The sequence below is a fragment of the Neofelis nebulosa genome, chromosome 4 (genome assembly GCF_028018385.1).
Source record: "Neofelis nebulosa isolate mNeoNeb1 chromosome 4, mNeoNeb1.pri, whole genome shotgun sequence".
Classification (NCBI taxonomy): Eukaryota; Metazoa; Chordata; class Mammalia; order Carnivora; family Felidae; genus Neofelis; species Neofelis nebulosa.
The window spans coordinates 47,761,278-47,778,077 of NC_080785.1; the positions used below are offsets into that span (position 1 = coordinate 47,761,278).

The 16,800-nt window shown below is 45.3% G+C and overlaps 1 protein-coding gene across 8 annotated transcripts in view; it reads left to right on the top strand.

The window, feature by feature from the left end:
* The window catches only part of NOD1 (nucleotide binding oligomerization domain containing 1), a 78,443-nt gene that overhangs the window by 14,827 nt on the left and 46,816 nt on the right, over positions 1–16,800 (top strand). Inside the window, exon 2 of one of the 8 annotated variants that reach the window (XM_058724700.1) lies at positions 3,076–3,222. The exons of 5 other annotated variants lie outside the window; for them this stretch is intronic. The gene's annotated coding sequence lies outside the window, so the exon portion shown is untranslated. Of the gene's footprint in view, positions 1–3,075; positions 3,223–10,043; positions 10,128–16,800 lie in introns of those variants that run through there. 2 more of the 8 variants (XM_058724702.1, XM_058724701.1) reach the window with 2 other exon arrangements.

Sequence of the window (16,800 nt, forward strand, 5' to 3'; positions counted from 1 at the left end):
TGTAATAAAACCTACCTTCACCCAGACAGGTGTGCGGAAAGAGCAGGCCTGGAAGTTCCAGGTGGGGCTGCGCTGGACACAGTGTTCAAACAGCATGCCATCGAAAGTGAAGTGCCTGGTCCAAGGCACTTTTCACAAATTCCTTCCTCCCCGTCCCTCTTCTTTACACCCCAGGAGCTTTTGCCTCTTTTGGAGATCTAGCAATCTTCCAGGAGACCCGAGCCAGTGGAACACGGGCCCAGATACGCACATTCTCCATTGAGTGAATGGAGGATGCTTCAGCCTTTCAGATAATGAGGTGGCGATTGTTTTTCTGGGAAAACAGAAAGTGTGGAGTGCTTCGCTGGCTCCCCAGTCTGGTGTTGAGGGCTGTTAGAAAGCTGTTTGTAGCTCCTGGTTCCTCCTGGCTCGCTGGAGATTCAATTCTTCAACACATTAATTCAACAAATATTATCGGAAGGCCTTGCTAGTGCCAGGAGTCTATCTGTATCACTGGGATACAGCAGTGAATGAACCGGACCCAGCATCCGGCCAAATGGAGTTTGCAGGATCCTGGAGGAGGAAGGGGTGTAACACACAAACACATAGTTTGAAACTGTGGTAAGCGCCGTAAGTGAAAACAATGGTATGCCATGAGACAGACCATCAGAGCTGCACCAGGATTAAGGCAGTCTGAGATATGCTTTTCCAAGAATGAGCCTTTTCAACTAGAACTTGGGATGAGAAGGAGTTGGAGCAGCCAAACGCAGGGAACAGCATGTTTGAAGGCTCAGAGGCGGGAAGGCACCGGCTGTGTTGGGGAATGTGCCGAGAGAGCTAAAGAATGAACCAAACTCAGGCCACGCCCAGCTTCCTGGGCTGGGAAGGATTTGGAATTTTATTCTAAAAGGCCGTGGGGTGGGGCTTCAGGAGATCCCTACCCCCTACCCCAACCCCTGCTTTTTCTGTTAGTAATGAACAAGAAAAAGATAGTTAAGCTATTTATTAAGCTTTAGAAACCTCGTCTTAATGTGTGAGACAATTCTGGAGACGGAAATTTCGGTTTTCAGTTTCTTTTTTTTTTTTTTTTTAATTTTTTTTCAACGTTTTTTATTTATTTTTGGGACAGAGAGAGACAGAGCATGAACGGGGGAGGGGCAGAGAGAGAGGGAGACACAGAATCGGAAACAGGCTCCAGGCTCCGAGCCATCAGCCCAGAGCCTGACGCGGGGCTCGAACTCACGGACCGCGAGATCGTGACCTGGCTGAAGTCGGACGCTTAACCGACTGCGCCACCCAGGCGCCCCCGGTTTTCAGTTTCTAAATGAAACAGCTGAAGCCCATACTAAAGTAAAAGATGGCAGAATCAGACATCGGAGCCTGACCCACCTAACCACAGCACTGGCTCCATGGTTCTCTGGGGCAGATGTGTAAACGTGTGCGGGCCTCCTAGGTGCCAGGATTCCCTCAGCAGGAGCCTCGGTGGATGAAGGTGGGCGGATCAGTCCTTTCTGGCTCCTTGGAAACAGGAACCAAAGGACCTAATGAGCAGAGGCAGGGTGAGGAGTATGGGTGTCAGACTGTCAGGATCTGCAGGTACCAAATCCTGGGAACCCTGCCTCCCTGGCCAAGGGAAGGGACATCGGATAGTTTTTCATACGAGTCTGCTCTCGTCTGGCATTGCCCAAAAGCCCTGAAAGAGGTGCTTTCTCTGCCCTGTTCGTTAGCCAGGGGAATGGCATACCTTTAAAAGGCACAGGGTTTGGAAAAAAAAACAAATTCTTTATTTGGAGCTTTCACGTCATAGGAAAAGCCTCCAAACCGTAAGGGGGCTGAGACCTCACCATGGCATGCCAGCTTGCTTTGGGGGGTCTACACTGCCCTCTTTCTCCATACTTCTGTGATGTTGTCATGAGGTGACAGAGTCGGAGGCGATGTGTTTTGGCTGGTGGGAGGCCTGCTCCCTACCACAGGACCACACTGGCTGAGGGCTGTGGAGGGCCCAGGCCCAGGGTGGTGCTGCCTCTGGGGGAACTCGGCATCACGTCCCAGATACCCTGCAGCCAAGCTCCTGGGTAGACTTGGGTCCCACGTGGTTCTGACTGTGGCATCATGTTCAAGTGGGGTGAATAAAACTCTCCAGCTAAGTGTTTTGGCCAGCAGTCAGCAGTGTTTATTTACTCAAGGTCAAGTTTCAACTCAAGCCTCTGAAGTGACTAACTTATTCTGTTCTGGTGGAACGCCTTTCCTTTGAGCAGCCCCAGACATTCTCTGTGTTGGTTCTCAGTGCCACCCCCAGATGTCCCAGACCTGTTGCTTCTGGAGCACTTCCTTCCGCCTAAGTGCTTAAACCCGCTTACAGAGCTCCAGATCTTAGTTTCTGATTCAAGCGTCTCTTGTCTTCAGTCTTCTTTCCTTAATGAGGTACTTTTATTTACTGGCCCCTCCAAGATGGATCCCAGGCAGGGTGTTTTGGGAACTTCATTTTTCAAAGCCTGGATGACACCAGGAAAATGTCAATCAATAATTGCATGTCAGCCCCCATAAGGCACCATGGCAGGAGAGGGGGTGGGGTGGGGCACTGTCACAAAGCCCAAGTGATTTTGTCCTGGGTGCATGGATAGACAATGTCCTAGAAGTTGAGAGCTGGGCTCTGGTTGGCCTTTTCAACGCAGCAGCTGATATAAATGCCTTAGAGCAATAGAAGATACTCGTGCCCTCAGATTTGAATTTATCCACCAATCACCTTAGCAAGCAACTTCCCCTAAGTATTCGCATATTCATTCAGTGCACAGTAAGGAAGCCCCTGCTCTAAGCAGTGTGTTGTGCCAGATTCATTCACTCCACAACTTTTTTAAGCGTTTGTTTTTGAGAGAGAGGGAGAGAGAGAATCCCAAGCAGACTCCGCACTGTCAGCACAGAGCCTGACGCGGGGCTCGAACTCACAAACGGTGAGATTGTCACCTGAGCCGAAGTCGGACGCTCAACCAACTGAGCCACCCAGGCGCCCCTCAGTAATTTTTTTTTTTTTTTTTATCTATCATCCACTGTGTTCTAGAGTGCAATGACTAACCAGATAGGCCTCTTCCCTCGCAGTCAAATGCTGGACCTCAAGGATGAATGGGGCACAAGTCCTGGGCTCGTCTGCCTTCTCCATCATGGTCTGTTCCTGCAGCGTGACCCACGCTGCCCTAACCACCGCGTGTGTATGAACTCATTGAACCCTCGCGGTGATCTTAGGAGGTAGGCGCTAATCTTGTCTGCATTTTCTAGGGAAGAACACTGAGGCACAGAGGGGGGGTGTGGTGTCATTTGTCCAAATCACACCGCTATGATTGGAATCAGGTAACCTGGTGTTAGAGTCTTGCTTGGCCCTTGATGGCCACCATCAATCAGCACGAAGGGAGAAGTTAAGAAGGGAGAAGGTGAAGTACCTTGTCCTCTGAGGGGAAGAACAAGGTGTCTGTCCATCGCTACCTGGGGGGGAGGGTGTATGCTTCTGCCCACCCAGGCAGCTATTCTAATCACAAGGAAGCAAAAGAAGCCTTTGCCTCAGGGCCAGGAGGCCTGGCTTCTAGTTCTGGTTGATCCATACTGCCCAGGGCCTCGGGTTTCCTCACCTCAAAAATGGGGGCCTTGGACAACATTCTGTTCCACTCAAGAAGTTCAGGGTTCCAGGGGCACCTGGGTGGCTCAGTCAGTTAAGTGCCGACTCCAGTTCAGGTCACGATCTCCTGGTTTGTGGGTTTGAGCCCCGTGTTGGGCTCTGTGGTGGCAGCTCGGAGCCTGGAGCCTGCTTCAAATTCTGTGTCTCCCTCTCTCTTTGCCCCTCCCCCACTCATGCTCTGTCTCTCAAAAATAAATGATTAAAAAAAAAAAAAAAAAAAGCCCCAGCGTTCCAGCAGAGAAGCAAGGGGCTGGTTCTGCATACATTATATGCAGTGTATCTCAACCAGGAGGCTTGACTCTGAGCCATGTGGAGTCAGAAGTTGGACTTCCCAGAAGGCCCTGCGACAGGAGGTCTGCATTCTGTCAGCTTCCATCCCCTCCCAAGGGCTTACATCAGCTGGGGCAGCATTCCTTCCTTTGTAGGCAGGGTGGCTGGCTGCGTCTGCATCTGGAGTTCTGTGGCACTTGCCCAAGAAAGGAAGATAGAAAAGGAAGCTAGATAGAAGGAGAGGGGGCGGGGGCAGTGGCACAGAAGAGAGATGATGGGAGATCGACTTCTGTATCTGCTTGGAAATTCTGAGGGATTAAGGGCTTTCAGATACTTAAAGCGAACGAGTGTTAATGGAGTTTAAAAGCTTCAAATAATAAACTGTAGCCTCACCCATCTGCTACGCTTTCTCCAGAGGAAACTGTCAGTAGTTTTCTGGCATGATAGAGGCATACAGGAGTGGGCTTGTGTCCCAGGATAAGAAATTGAAAACAATGTAAGAAAAATTAATAGGAACAACAACAACAACCAGCCCATGAGAGCGAGAGAAAGAGTTCTATGTAGGCCCATTAAAGAATGGCAGTTTGCATTTGTCTAGTGTCAGAAGCCTGGGAGCATAACTGAGCTAATGTTTTTGTGGATTATGCAGCAGGGAAAGTGGAGCCAGTTTGAGTCGCCCCATTGTGCGTGTTCTCTGCACAGCACTGCCAATACTGTGTAAACATATGCTAGGCACTCGCTTTCTGTGAGCTTGCTGTTGGGATGGGTTAGTCCACCCACCCCGTGGTTGGGCACCTTGAAGAACGGTGGGGCCATGCTGTTCAAATCCTCACTCCAGGGGCGCCTGGGTGGCTCAGTCGGTTAAGCGGCCGACTGCCGGCTCAGGTCATGATCTCGCGGTCCGTGAGCTCGAGCCCCGCATCGGACTCTGTGCTGACAGCTCAGAGCCTGGAGCCTGTTTCGGATTCTGTGTCTCCCTCTCTCTGACCCTCCCCCATTCATGCTCTGTCTCTCTCTCTGTCTCAAAAATAAATAAAACGTTAAAAAAAATAATAAAATAAAAAATAAAAAAAATCCTCACTCCAACCAGTCCACATCAATAGACACAGTATAATTATCTTCGTCATTTTAAGACTGGTCTGAGGAGGCTGTGGGTCCTATTCACCAAAATGAATCTTCTTCAAGAGAGGAGAAATTTCCTTGAGGAGACTGCAGGTGTAATCATCGACCCTCATGGGCATGTGTGGGTTTCGCTGGGGGTCTATGTTCAGGTTGGCAGAGTCCATTCTGATTGATGTTTTATAATCTGGGGAATATCTCCGAGGCAGGCCGGGAATGGTGGCTTTCTTGAGCTCCTCTTAAATCTGAATTCAATAAATAAACACCAGTTATCTATTATCTGATATCAATGATCGATTTCTGTTGTTCAGGGCTGTGGGAGTGAGAATGTTTTGGAAACCCATAGTGCGTGTGGCCGCTTGTGGCTTTGCTGAGATGGTATTTGCTGGTTTGACATTCATGATAGGATGTGCTTTTAACAGAGAGGGGAAAGAATCTCAAATGGTTTCACTGGTAACGGTACCTTTTGGGTGGGGAGCGGATATCGGGTGGGAAAATGTGAGCTTCCTGCTGCAGTCCTCCATCAAAATGCAAACATCACTCAGGGGCAAGATGTTCCACGGAAGGCAAATGAGCCGATATTGTTTTAAACCGTTGAGAGGCTTGTGTTACATGAAAGGAAGGGGAAAATACAAAAGGAAATAAAATATTTGATTATCATGGAGCATTTCTTCAATAAGGTATTGCTTGAGGTCCGAAGATTGAAAAATATCTACTTACAAGTCAGTTTTGTTCATTCTTTTGCTCTGTAATTCTTTTCGTGAGGATTGATATTTTCACTTTTGATTCCTTATTTCAAACCGGGGTTAAGTGGCAATACCATGAGTGGACAGCCTCCTACAAAATTGAGGACAAAATAAAATTGTTCCCGCCCACAAACCTGTCAGCTTGACTGTGATATTTCACCAAACCAGAAAGAGCATTTCTTTTATTCACAGGTGCCCAGAAAGAGTCGTAGCATCTCCTCTGAGTTTGCTTGGTTTCCATGACCTGTCGCTTCATTTGATGGGGACGCAGGGCTCGAACCCATGAACCGCGAGATCGTCACCCAGGTGCCCCAGCAGTGTGTGTTTTTCAAGTGATGATAGGTCTGGAAGACCTTTCTGTGCCAGTACGTAGGTCTTCGTCACTGACGATGGTTCGCACGTGACAGTCCTGACGTGGTGACGGTGGACTGGGCTGAGATGCAGCGGTTCTGGCACCGGGCAGGTAGCTGGGTGAAACGACAGGATGTGGTACCACAACAAGCAGATGCGGCCGCTGCGGTAGAAATCAAGGATATGCAGGACTTGCTCGTGTGCCTTTTTTCTGCTTCATACGTTAGTATCTTCTTTTATAGATGACTGTAAGTCAGAGCGAGACTGAGAGTAGTGTTTTATTTTAACCTAACCCTGAACTCCATAAACACAGTCAGTTTTATGGTATCTGAAAAAAAAAAAAAAAATTGTAGCAACTTCTCTTTACTATGCGTGGTCCTTTAATGTCCCGGGGTCCTGTCCTCCAGAAACTGCCGTCTTGTGAAGGAAGGGTGGGAGCCGTGGTGTGCATCCAGCCCTGCCTAGCTGTCTGGACTTTGACAACCCACTTCTCCACTCTGGGCCTCAGTTTCACAACATGCTGAATGCTGTTCTTGTCCAAAAGCGTGGTCTCCCTCAGGCTGGGCTGGGTTACAGATAATTCCAAAATCTCAGCAGCTCAAACAACAGGTTTGTGTCTTGCTCATACTGTCCCTGTCCCAATGTGGCAGGAGGCAGTCCCTGTTGTCACTATTGGTGGGTCATGATTCAAAGCAAGTGACTTCAAGGGGGTAGGGAAGTGTAACCCTCCCTGGTACCTAGGAAGAGGGTCCAAACTACTTATTTATGTATTTTAAATATTTTATTTTTAAGTAATGCTCTGTACCCAATGTGGGGCTCGAACTCCCAACCCCGAGATCAGAAGTTGCACGCTCTACTGACTGAGCCAGCCGAGCGCCCCAAGAATCCAAACTATTTAATGAGCCACCTACTTCTATCACTGTGTCTATTTTTCAAGGAGCACCAGCCTGTTTGAGAACTCACATTTAGAGAAATGAACAGGGGCACTTGGGCGGCTCAGTCGGTTAAGCAGCCCTTGATTTTTTTTTTTTTTCAGTATATGAAGTTTATTGTCAAATTGGTTTCCATACAACACCCAGTGCTCATCCCAAAAGGTGCCCTCCTCAAAACCCATCACCCACCCTCCCCTCCCTCTCACCCCCCATCAACCTTCAGTTTGTTCTCAGTTTTTTTCCAATATATAAAGTTTATTGTCAAATTGGTTTCCGTACAACACCCAGTGCTCATCCCAAAAGGTGCCCTCCTCAATACCCATCACCCACCCTCCCCTCCCTCCCAACCCCAAAGCAGCCCTTGATTTCTACTCAGGTCATGATCTCATGGTTGTGAGTTCAAGCCCCGCATCAGGCTTTGCGCTCACAGTGTGGAGCCTGCTTCAGATCTTCTGTCTCCTTCTTTCTGCCCCTCTCACACGTGCGCTCTCTCTCTCTCTCTCTCTCTCTCTCTCTCTCAAAAATAACCTCAGAGAAATGAACTGAACTGGGGGTGGGGGGGAGGGCAGTGAGGGATGTAGGTGGCGCTGGGGTCAGCATAGGTACAGGAGCTCGTAGCCCTGGCCAGATTCCATAGCAGCTGGACGCCAGCGAAGCTGGCTTTGGTTTTGCTTCTGTTAGTATGTGTTCCCAGCCTCCGAAAGCGACAGCAGCAGAAATGCCTGTAGAATGGCTTGACTACACAATGTAGCAGTTTGCATCTGCTACATTGTTGAAGAATGTTGGAAGGAATAGGCTTCGGATCTGTTCATCTTGCCTGGTATTGCAACACCAATTTGTGGAAAGCTGTGTCATTTATCTTGAAATACAAGTATTCCAGGCACAGGATGAATTCCCAGCAGCGGAGTGTCGAAGAGTGAAATCATGGGATCAGTGTAGATTATGGGGAAAGATTTTCTTGAGGCTTCTGTTCTTGATTGAGGCCCTGTCAGTGGGGGGTAGAAGCCAAATTTGGTAGCTGACATGCACAGTTATGCCGTGGGCAGGGTGACCTCTGCCCCTGGGCTCTGCTCGGTGATTCTGCTCAGGGCAAAGCTGCTGCATGTAACTCACGATCTCACTCGGAGATAACACTGAGGTCCTCTCTGTGCACGGAGGTTTATTATAAAGATACACAGGATTTAAGGAGTATGACCCTTGGGTGGCTGTGGAGACCGTGTCCCTCAGCAGTGGGCAGCCCTGACCCAGTCCTCATGTGCTGGGGGTTTCCTGGGTCTCAGTGTGTCTCACATTCACACTCCTAAGAGACAGGGGCTCTGAGCATGTCTCCCGGCCACCTGCCACTGCAGAGGGCTCCAGTGGGGCCCAAGGAAGGCCCGCGGGCCGCTGCACATCTCACTGGCGCTCTTGGTTCATTTCTCACTCGGTGTGCTCACCACACTGAAATCTTGTGTTCTGTCCGTCTGCCCTGTCAGGTTATAAACTCGGTGACTCTGGGAAGATAGTTAACCTCTGTGTGCCTCAGCTTTCTCATTTGTGAATCGGCCGTAACAATGGCCTCTGCCACCTAGGGTTGTCCGAGAATTGAGGGAGATAATAGAGAAGATTAAATTAGGTGATAATCACTGAGTATTTTTACTTGATGCCCAGTCTAGACACTTTGAATAATGACTCAGTCCTTGTAGCAACACTTTGAGGCAGGGGCTGTCACTGTGAGGAAACTGAGGCTCAGAGAAGCTGCGGCTAGCTTGCTAATGAGTAAGGGAACAGGGTTTAAATTCAGTCCCTCGGCCTGGCTGGCTCTAGAGACCACATCTAGCCCTGTGTTACTGTATCTCTCGCAGGTACTGGAAAGCCTTGGCTGGATGCCGCGCCCCTAGTAAAGTGCTTACTCAGTGTTAGTGATGGTCCTTCTGTGCCCTGCTGGAGCCACCACGCAGTGCAGCCCGTGACACCCGACCTCTGGAGAAGGACACGGGAGGCCGACATCCTGGAGTCTTTCCGGTGCCCCTCCCCTGCCTGTTCCCTGGCGGCCCATCTGCAGGTCCTGTTGACGATACTGTGTTGTCTTGTGATTGGCCACGGATGGAGGCTTCTGGATTTGCTGTGGGGGTTCAGGCAGGCAGGGCCAGGCCAGCGGAGGTGTCACCAGCCGGCATCATGTTTGATCCTTTGTTTGGCACATGGAATTTCTCAGTTACGGGCTTTAAAAGATCAAAGAGTGGCAGGTGGCTCTTATTTTTCTTTATAAAATAAAAACCGGGGAAGTAAAGCATCTGTCAGAAACTGGCTTCTGCAGCTCAAGAGAGGGCCTTGGTGGTTACACAGAAACACAAGATAATGGTAAGGGGACAGCATATATATATATATATATATATATATATATATATATATATATATATATAATGATGCCAAAATGTAGAAGGTTAGTCTAGAATGTTAACAGTGGTGTAGGTGATGTGGTTTTTTTTTCCCTCTTATTTATTTATTTATTGATTGATTGATTGATTGCATTTCCCAAAGTTTCCACAGTGAGCAGATAAATCGCTTTCCTACTGGGGGAAAGTTATTCAAACATAAAAAGAAACCTCTATAGAGATGAGCATCTTTTTTTTAAATTTTTTTTTTCAACGTTTTTTATTTATTTTTGGGACAGAGAGAGACAGAGCATGAACGGGGGAGGGGCAGAGAGAGAGGGAGACACAGAATCGGAAACAGGCTCCAGGCTCCGAGCCATCAGCCCAGAGCCTGACGCAGGGCTCGAACCCACGGACCGCGAGATCGTGACCTGGCTGAAGTCGGACGCTTAACCGACTGCGCCACCCAGGCGCCCCGAGATGAGCATCTTTATAAAATGTTTTTTATCTTAGTTACAAAGAGTGCGCATTTACTTTCAGGGTCTCTTGGGATAGTAGAAAAGGAAGAAAGCCGCAGGACTGGGCAAAATCCCTCTTTAGAAAGTGAAACTGAATGTAGGGGAAGGGCCTCCCCGTGATTCCGGGATGAAAGGGGAACAGAAGTCGCTCAGTCTCTGCATGTGAGTCCCAGTTGTTCTTTCCCCAGGTGAGACTCCTTCCTTCCTTCCTTCCTTCCTTCCTTCCTTCCTTCCTTCCTTCCTTCCTTCCTTTCTTTCTTTCTTTCTTTCTTTCTTTCTTTCTTTCTTTCTTTCTTTCTTTTTCTTTCAATTTTTAAAAAATGTTCATTTATTTTTAGAGAGAGAAAGAAACACTGTGAGCAGGGGAGGGGCAGAGAGAGAGGGAGACACAGAATCCAAAGCAGGCTCCAAGCTCCGAGCTGTCAGCTCCGAGCCCCACGTGGGGCTCGAACTCACAGATGGGGAGAAGACCGGGAGATCATGACCTTAGCTGAAGTGGGATGCTTAATGGACTGAGCCACACAGGCACCCCCAAGTGGGGCTCCTTTCTAAGTGATACTTTGTCCAATGTGTTCCTGTGACCTCATCACATGCCTTCTGACAGCAGGTCGGTCGCGGGGCTCTTCTAAGCACCCCAGGCCTTGCTTGCCGTTTGCAGACTTTTGGCTAGCACAGACTTCACTCCGTTCTAGGGTTCCAACTTTACCTCAGGCAGAAGTCTTTGCTTTGTTTCCTCCGTTCTTCTATTAGTTTGTTTTCTTTGCATTTGGTGAACGGCTAGATTTCTGTTTGTGCTGTTTCTCTTGTCTGTGAGCCCCCTTGAGGGCAGGGGTCCAGTTGCCTTTGTGCAAGATGAGTGTAAATGAACAAATGAAATGGACGGAGGTCTCCACTCTCCAGGAGGCCTGCTCACTCTCACTGTGCTCCTCAGCTGGGAAGGCGCCCTGCTGACCCTTTTGCAGTAAGACTGACTTACAGGAGCACTCTCTGGAAAGTGTAGCTTTTTGCCACTCCAGACCCACTTCCCCTCCAGCTTCTCCTGGCCGCTGGCCAGTGAAGGAGGGTGTGGGGGTAGCTAGAGAACACAGAGACCTGCATTGACCATGTGCTTGTCCTCATGTGCTTGTTGTTCTAAATAAATTCCTGACCTTAAAGGGAAAGCTCTCAGTTTTGCACCATGGAGTATGATGGTCACTGTGGGGTTTTCATATATGACCTTCATTGTTAGGTTGACATATGTTCCCCCTAAACCCACTTTGTAGATAGAATTTTTGTTTTTCTTTTCTAATATGTGCATGTAAGTCTATACATTTCTATGAGTTCTTTAATTGTATCCCACACGTGTTGTATTTTTGGTGTGTTGTATTTTCATTATCATGCAGTTCAAAATATTTTCTAATTTCTATTCTCTGACCAGTTGATTTGGGGATTTTCTAGGTGTCTTTTTATTTTTGATTTCTAGCTTGATTCCACTATGGTCAGAGAATATATTCTGAATGATTTCAGTCCTTTAAAATGTGCTAAGCGGCACCTGGGTGGCTCAGGCGGTTAAGCATCTGGCTCTTAACTTCGTCTCAGATCATGATCTCACAGTTTCTGAGTTCGAACTCTGCATTGGAGCAGTGCAGAGCCTGTTTGGAATTCTCTCTCTCTCTAAAAAATAAATAAATAAACTTTAAAAAATATGTTAAGGGGCACCTGGGTGGCTCAGTCGGCTAGGCATCCGACTTCGGCTCAGGTCGTGATCTCCCAGTTTGTGAGTCCAAGCCCCGCGTCGGGCTCTGGGCTGACAGCTCGGAGCTTGGAACCTGCTTCAAATTCTGTGTCTCCCTCTTTCTCTGCTCCTCCCCTGCTCGGTCTCTCTCTCCTTCAAAAATAAATAAAAACATTTAAAAAAAAAATACGTTAAGAACTTGCTTTATGATACGTCAGTTTAATGTGAGGCATTCTGTTGCTGTTGGGTACATGTTTTATAGATGTCAGTTAGAAGACTTGTTATTCTGTTCAGATTCTCCATGTTCTTACTGGCTGTTAATTTTTGTGGTGTTTTCTTTCAGTTACTCTGAAGCATGTATTAAAGTCCTCCATTGTGGGGCACCTAGGTGGCTCAGTCAGTTAAGTGTCTGACTTCAGTTTAGGTCATGATCTCACCATTCATGAGTTCAAGTCCCGTGTCAGGATCTGTGCTGACAGCTCAGAGCCTGGAGCCTGCTTTGGATTCTGTCTCCAATCTCTACCTCTCTCTAGCTTGTGTGCTCTCTCTCTCGCTCTCGCTCTCACTCTCTCTCGCTCAATAATAAATAAATAAAATTAAAAAAAACCTCCATTGTGATTGTGGATTTGTCTATTTCTCCTTTTAGGATTACCGATTCTTGCTTTATTATTATTATTATTATTATTATTATTATTATTTTAAGTGTTTATTTTTGAGAGAGAGAGCAACAGGGGGAGGGGTAGTGAGGTGGGGGTGGACAGAAGATCTGAAGCAGGCTCTGCACTGACAGCGGAGAGCCTGATGTGGGGCTCGAACTCACAAACCATGAGATCATGACCTGAGCTGAAGTCAGAGGATCTATCTGCTGACTGAGCCACCCAGGTGCCCCAATTTTTGCTTTATTATTTTGAAAATATGTTACTAGGTGCATATAGGGCGCCTGGGTGGCGCAGTCGGTTAAGCATCCGACTTCAGCCAGGTCACGATCTCGCGGTCTGTGAGTTCGAGCCCCGCGTCGGGCTCTGGGCTGATGGCTCGGAGCCTAGAGCCTGTTTCCGATTCTGTGTCTCCCTCTCTCTCTGCCCCTCCCCCGTTCATGCTCTGTCTCTCTCTGTCCCAAAAATAAATAAAAAACGTTGAAAAAAAAATTAAAAAAAGAAAATATGTTACTAGGTGCATACAAATTAAAATCTTTCTATTGTCCTTTAAAATTGATCATTTTATCATTATAAAATGTTTTTCTACCTCTAGTAACATTTCTTCCCTTATTTAATTTTAATGTAGCTATGCCAGCTCTTTCTTGGTGAGGATATACCTAATTTTTCTTTTCCTTTTGGGGGAAATTAATTACTTTGGCATCTGGGGTCTTTTCTGGTTCCATATAAATTTTAGGATTGTTTGTTCTAGCTCTGTGAGGAATGCTGGTGTTGATAGGGATTGCATTGAATATGTAGATTGGTTTGGGTAATATTGACATTTTAACAATATTCTTCCAGTCCATGAGTGTGGAATGTTTTTCCATTTCTTTGTGTCTTCTTCAATTTCTTTCATAAGCTTTCTATAGTTTTCAGCGTATATAACTTTTACCTCTTTGGTTAAGTTTATTTGAAGGTATTATATGGTTTTTGGTGCAGTTGTAAGTGGGATCGGCTCCTTGATTTCTCTTTCTGATGCTTCATTATTGGCATATAGAAATGCCACAGATTTCTGTACGTTGATTTTATATTCTGATACTTTGCTGAATCCATGTATCAGTTCTAGCAATTTTTTGGCAGAGTCTTTTGGGTTTACCACCTAGAATATCATGTCATTTGCAAAGAGTGTAAGTTTGACTTCTTCCTTGCCAATTTGAGTGCCTTTTATTTCTTTTGTTGTCTGATTGCTGAGGCGAGGACTTCCCACGCTATGTTGAACAACAGTGGTGAGAGTGGACATCCCTGTTGTGTTCCTGACCTTAGAGGGAAGGAACTCAGTTTTTCCCCATTGAGGATGATATTAGCTGTGGGTCTTTGGTATATGGCCTTTATGATGTTGTGGTGTGTTATATCTATCCCTGCCTTGTTGAGGGTTTTTATCAAGAAAGGATGCTGTATTTTGTCAAATGCTTTTTCTGCATCTATTGAGAAGATTATGTGGTCCTTATCCTTTCTTTCATTAATGTGATGTATCAAGTTGATTGATTTGTGGATATTGAACCAGCACTGCAGCCTAGGAATAAATGCCACTTGATCATGGTAAATAATTCTTTTAATGTATTAGTGGATTTGGTTTGCTAGTCTCTTGTTGAGAATTTTTGCCTTCATGATCATCAAGGAAATTGGTCTGTAGTTCTCCATTTTAGTGGGGTCTTTGTCTGGTTTTGGGATCAAGGTAATGCTGGCCTTGTAGAAGGAGTTTGAAAGTTTTCCTTCTATTTCTATTTTTTGGAACACCTTCAAAAGAATAGGTGTCAACGCTTCTTTAAATGTTTGGTAGAATTCCCTTGGAAAGCCTTCTGGCCCTGGACTCTTGTTTGTTGGGAGATTTTTGATTACTGATTCAATTTATTTCCTGGGTATAGGTCTGTTCACATTTTCAATTTCTTCTTGTTTCAGTTTTGGTATTTTATGTGTTTCTAGGTATTTGTCCATTTCTTCTAAATTGCTCAATTTGTTGGCATATAATCGCTCATAATATTCTCTTATTATTGTTTGTATTTCTTTGTTGTTGGTTGTGAACTCTCCTCTTTCATTCATGGTTTTATTTATTTGGGTCCTTTTTTTTTTGATAAATCTGGCTAGGGGGTTATTAATTTTGTTAATTCTTTCAAAGAATCAGCTCCTGGTTTTGTTGATCTCTTCTACTGTTTCTTTGATTTTGATATCATTGGTTTTTGCTCTAATCTTTATTATTTCCCTTCTTCTGCTGGTTGTGGGCTTTATTTGCTGTTCTTTTTCCAGCTCCTTTAGGTGTAAGATTAGGTTGTGTATTTGAGACATTTATTCCTTCTTAAGGAAGGCCTGGATTGCTATATACTTTCCTCTTATGACTGTCTTTGCTGCGTCCCAGAGGTTTTGGACTGTTGTGTTTTCATTTTCATTGGCTTCCATGTACCTTTTAATTTCCTCTTTAATTTCTTGGTTAACCCATTCATTCTTTAGTAGGATGTTCTTTAATCTCCAAGTATTCGTGGTCTTTCCAAATTTTTTCTTGTGGTTGATTTCAAGTTTCATAGCGCTGTGGTCTTAAAATCTGCATGGTATGATATCAGTTTTTTTGTACTTGTTGAAGGCTGATTTGTGACCCGGTCAGTGTGTGATCTATTCTGGAGAATGTTCCATGTGCACTTGAGAATAATCTGTATTCTGCTGCTTTAGGATGAAGTGTTCTGAATATATCTATGAAGCCCATCTTGTCCAGTGTGTCATTCAAAGCCATTGTTTCCTTGTTGATTTTTCTGCTTAGATGTAAATGGGGGTGTAAAGTCCCTAACTATTATGGTATTATTATGAATGAATTTCTTTATGTTTGTGATTAATTGACTTATATATTTGGGTTGTTTCAAGCTGGGGGCATACATATTTATAATTGTTAGACCTTCTTGGTGGATAGACCCCTTAATTATGATATAATGCCCTTCTTCATCTTTTGTTACAGCCTTTGTTTTAAAATCTAGTTTGTCTGATATAAGTATGGCTACTTCAGCTGTCTTTTGATGTCCATTAGCATGATAGATGGTTCTCCATTACCTTACTTTCAATCGCAGGTGTGTTTAGGTCTAAAATGAGTCTCTTGTAGGCAGCATATATATGGGTCTTGTTTTCTTATCCATTCTGATATCCTGTGTCTTTTGATTGGAGTATTTATTCCATTTACATTTACAGTGAGTACTGAAAGATATGAATTTAGTGCCATTGTGTTGCTTGTAGAATTGGTGTTTCTGGTCATGTTCTCTGGTCCTTTCTTTGTTGCTTTTGGTCTTTTTTGTTTTGTTTAGTTTCTTCTCCACTCAAAAAGTTCCCTTAAAATTTCTTGCAGGGCTGGTTTAATGGTCACAAACTCCTTTAGTTTTTGTTTATCTGGGAAAGTCTTTATCTCTCCTTCTATTTTGAATGACAGCCTTGCCGGATAAAGAATTCTTGGCTGAATATTTTTCTGAGTCAGCACGTTGAATATATCTTGCCACTCCCTTCTGTCCTGCCAAGTTTCTGTGGACAGATCTGCTGTGAACCTGATCTGTCATCCCTTGTAGGTTAAGGACTTTTTTCCCCTTTCTGCTTTCATAATTCTTTCCTTCTCTGTGTATTTTGTGAATTTGACTATGATATGCCTTGGTGATGGTTGGTTTTTGTTGAATCTAATGGGAGTTCTCTGTGCTTCTTGGATTTTGATATCCGTGTCCTTCCCCAGATTAGGAAAGTTTTCCACTATACTTTGCTTGCATAAACCTTTTGCCCCTTTTCCTCTCTCTTCATCTTCTGGGACTCCTCTGATTCAAATGTTATTAATTTTTTTTTTTTTTAATATTTATTTTTGAGACAGAGAGAGACAGAGCATGAACGGGGGAGGGGCAGAGAGAGAGGGAGACACAGAATCGGAAGCAGGCTCCAGGCTCCGAGCCATCAGCCCAGAGCCTGACGCGGGGCTCGAACTCACGGACCGCGAGATCGTGACCTGGCTGAAGTCGGACGCTTAACCGACTGCGCCACCCAGGCACCCCAAAATGTTATTAATTTTTGATAAGTCACTGAGTTCTCTAAGTTTTATATCATGCTTTTGCCTTAGTTTCCCTCTTTTTTTCTCCTTCATTATTTTCTGTAATTTTATCCTCTATATCACTGATTCACCGCTCTACTTCATCCATCCTTACCATCGCGGCATTCCTTCAAGATTGCATCTCAGTTACAACATTTTTTATTTTGGCCTGACTAGATTTTAGTTCTTTTATCTCTGTTGAAAGGGATTCTCTGGTGTCTTCTATGCTTTTTTCAACCCCAGCTAGTATTCTTATAATCATGGTTTTAAGTTCTAGTTCAGACATCTTACTTACATCTGTGTTGATTAAATCCCTGGCTGTCATTTATTCCTATTCTTTCTTTTGGGGTGAATTCTTCCATCTTGTCATTTTGGAGGAAGAAAAAAATTAAATAAAAAATAAAAATGTAAAA